A 3,518-nucleotide genomic window follows, 5' to 3' on the forward strand; every position below is an offset into this window, starting at 1 on the left:
GACATCCCCTCCCTCTCTTATTCCCACTCTTATATTTAACAGGGATCACTTTTCAGTTAAAATTTAAACACCTAAGAATAATTGTGTGTTAATCACAGAGTGCAACCAATAGTACTAGAACAAAAGGAAGAGAAAATACTGAAATGGATAAAGTATTACATTGTACATCAACAGTCAGGACAAGAGCTGATCAAGTCACTGTTTCTCATAGTGTCCATTTCACTTCAACAGGTTTCCCCTTTGGTGCTCAGTTAGTTGTTGCCAATCAGGGAAAATATATGATATTTGTCCCTTTGGGACTGGCTTAATTCACTCAGCATAATGTTTTCCAGATTCCTCCATTTTGTTGGAAATGACCATATTTCGTTGTTTTTGACTGCTGTATAGTATTCTATAGAGTACATGTCCCATAATTTCTTTTTTTTTTTTTTGCTTCTATAAAAATACGTTTTATTAACAAAATGGGCCACACTATAAAAGGCAGTTGAAAGTTCAAATTACTGCTTTTTGGGAGATTCTTTCTTATTGGGTAGAGCACTGGAGACAGGTAAGGAGAACATCATCAAAGACTGCTTCCCCTGTATGAAGCCAGTGAGCCATGAAGATACAGCCACATCGGGCAGCATCTTTCTGCTTCCCCACCCACCACTAGCGTCGCGGGAAGCAGCTTGTCAACTACTGGAATCCTCAAGAATGTCGGAGCTGAGAAGCAAACAAATCTAAAGTTTAGAGGGGAACGTTCTTGCTGACACACAGCTAGGGAGGCTGGCCAGATCCAGGTCGTCATTCCAGATCATTTTGTTGAGCGATACCTCTTTGTTCCTTGATGACACTGTAAAGACAGGGCCAACAGCCTTTCACGCCTTTCACTCCTTTCCTCTGGTGGTGTGGGCTGCGCAGTCACCGTGAAGGGCTGCAGGAGTTCGGGGAAGTAGAAATGGCTCAAGTGTCCCACTCAGAACTTCTGTAAGAACTTGAGGACAAGGTCCCTCAGTCGCACCCTGAGCATCTCATCATTGTCACAGATGATATGGGTTGAATCTTCTTCAATCTGGATGAGCGTCTCAGCTTCCTGCAGCAGGACAATATGGCCCTTGGCTGTGTCTTCCACCTTGATATCACCGAAGCCATGCTTCTCCAGCGTCTGCACAAACTGCTCCACGGGGATGGAGCCACTCAACAAAGGCTTCAAAGCTTTGCAGTCCGGCACGTCCTCAGTCACCCGTTTTCTCTTCTTACCACTGGTGGGCTGCGCAGGCCTGGGAGGGGGCTGGAGAACGTGCTTGTTATCCTTCGTGTACAGCACGGCTGAGACGGTTGCCAAGGAAATGCCAGGCTTGATCTCCATGGGCACCAGGGAGTCTGCGAGCTCTGGCATGATTTCGATCTTCTCGTACCGACGTTTGAAGGGCAGGGCAAGGACCTCGGCCCGCCGATAGGACATGGCCGGGGGCTGGCAGTCGATCATGAGGTCCATCCTGTGGGACTGGGCTGGGGGTGGCTGGGTGTACTGCTCAGGACAGACCACGTGCAGGGGCTGCACTTCTTTAAGCAATTTAGACACCTGGATGAAATTCAGCCGTGTGTCGATGGGGCAGTATATGCATTTCATGGCCAAGGGCTGGTAGGGAGCCAGTGCTTCCAGGTAGGAGAAGTCCGGTTCTGTGAATATAACAGTATTGAGACTAGATTTTCCCCAGAGCTCCATGAAATGGACCACGTCCCCAAACCGGAGGGAAGGGTGCCCGGTGAACACCACACACGGCTGTCTGAAATCATTGCTGAAGTCTCCATGGATGCGGGGGTAGTGCTTCAGCTTGTTGGTCTGAATGAGCTCTGCATGAGGAAAAGGTGGTTCTGGGAGATACACCTTACTCTGTTTGTTGTGACAAAGCCACTCGGCAAAAATCTGGGAAAACTCAAGTGAGCTATTAGCCACTGGGGAGATGAAGTAGAAGGGGATATTGGAGAGTCCAGCAGAGTCAATGTATTGATACAGGCACTCGAGGAGGTCATAGATCACTCCAGAAGGGTAGCAGGGAACCAACACGTTTCCTCCATTTCGGACTGTCAGAGCTAGGTTGCTGCAGAACTCTCCCACCATGCCATCCGGGTTTGCAGTGGGAATCTGGGTAAGCCCTGTCAGAACAAGAACATCGCTGTTTTTGAGAGAAGTTTGATCCATGGGCTGGGGGTGTGTGGTAAGCAAGGAGGATCCAGAGACGTAAGATACTTTCTCATAATGGGACTGGATAATCCAGTTGGAGCTTCCAAGTGCATAGCCAGAGCTTAGAGGAGTCACCTGGACTGCACCAAAAAGCTCAATTTTCTGAGAATATCCCACCAGCTGGATTTTACTAAGGGCAGAGTTCACCTCTTGCATTGTATAGCATCTTCTCCAGGTTGATACTTCCACTGCATCCTTGAGAGGAGAAGGCAACAGCCGCTGTATATCCTTATTCTTCCACAAGGAGGCAGACTGAGCCTTTGGCACTCTTTCAATGAAATTCACCAGCTCTTCCATGAGAAGTCGGCCAATCTGAACAGTGGGCTCTGTGGCGTACACTGTGCCTGTGAATCCAGTGTGCTCAGTGATGTAGGGCAGCGCCATCATGCAGTGATAGTTAGAGATGAGAATCACATCTACCGTAGACAGGTCTATTAGCTCAGTCTCTGGTAAACAGAATTCAGGCACAGAGTCCACAAACACATGACCTGAGCACTCCTTTAGCTCCTTGTCTAAGAAAGCATTTCCATCCTTCAGGGACCAGCAAGGAAGATTAGACAGCCTGGGACTTTGAACAAGCGGCAAAGGCAAGAAGTTGAGTGTGGAAGTCATGTCCAATCCACAGTCCAGCATAATGGTGGTTGACTTGAATTTGAGCACATTGCATGGTAAGGTTGGGTGTCCTGACAGGCAGTACAGTTTCATAATGGACTTTAGGTTTTTCAATATCTGTCTCAGGACTCCTCAACTCCAGCATGTGTCTTCCGGTTCAAGCTCCTTCTCTGGCCCGCCGAGAGCATCACGGGACTTGCAGTCTTTCTTCCTCACGCCCCCTTCCCGGACCATCATGGGAAATGTAGTCTTCCTTCTGGGCATCATGGGAACTGTGGTCGTCTTTCCTTTTCCTCCCTTTACTAGCCGAACGCCTCCTTCCATCGGCTCAAATTCATCCCCGCCGCCAATTCATCCTCCCTCTCCCCCATAATTTCTTTATCCAGTCTACTGTTGGTGGGCATTTGGGTTGGTTCCAGGTCTTAGCTATTGTGAATTGAGCTGCAATAAACATTAAGGTGCAGACAGCTTTTTTGTTTGCCAATTTAATTTGCTTTGGGTAAATTCCAAGGAGTGGGATGGCTGGGTTTAATGGTATGGTTAAATTCAGGATTCTGAGGAATCTCCAGACAGACTTCCATAGTGGCTTAACCAGTTTGCATTCCCACCAACAGTGGGTTAGTGTCCCTTTTTCCCCACATCCTCGCCAGCATCTGCTGTTTGTACATTTCTGAATGTG

The 3,518-nt window shown here is 48.0% G+C and overlaps 1 pseudogene; it reads right to left on the bottom strand.

Annotated features, from left to right (window-relative positions):
* Nucleotides 1-413: 413 nt before the first annotated feature.
* On the bottom strand, nucleotides 414-3,138 carry LOC138848785 (integrator complex subunit 9 pseudogene; annotated as a pseudogene).
* Between the last annotated feature and the right edge of the window lie 380 nt (nucleotides 3,139-3,518).

The sequence above is a fragment of the Oryctolagus cuniculus genome, chromosome 2 (genome assembly GCF_964237555.1).
Source record: "Oryctolagus cuniculus chromosome 2, mOryCun1.1, whole genome shotgun sequence".
NCBI classification, from domain to species: Eukaryota; Metazoa; Chordata; class Mammalia; order Lagomorpha; family Leporidae; genus Oryctolagus; species Oryctolagus cuniculus.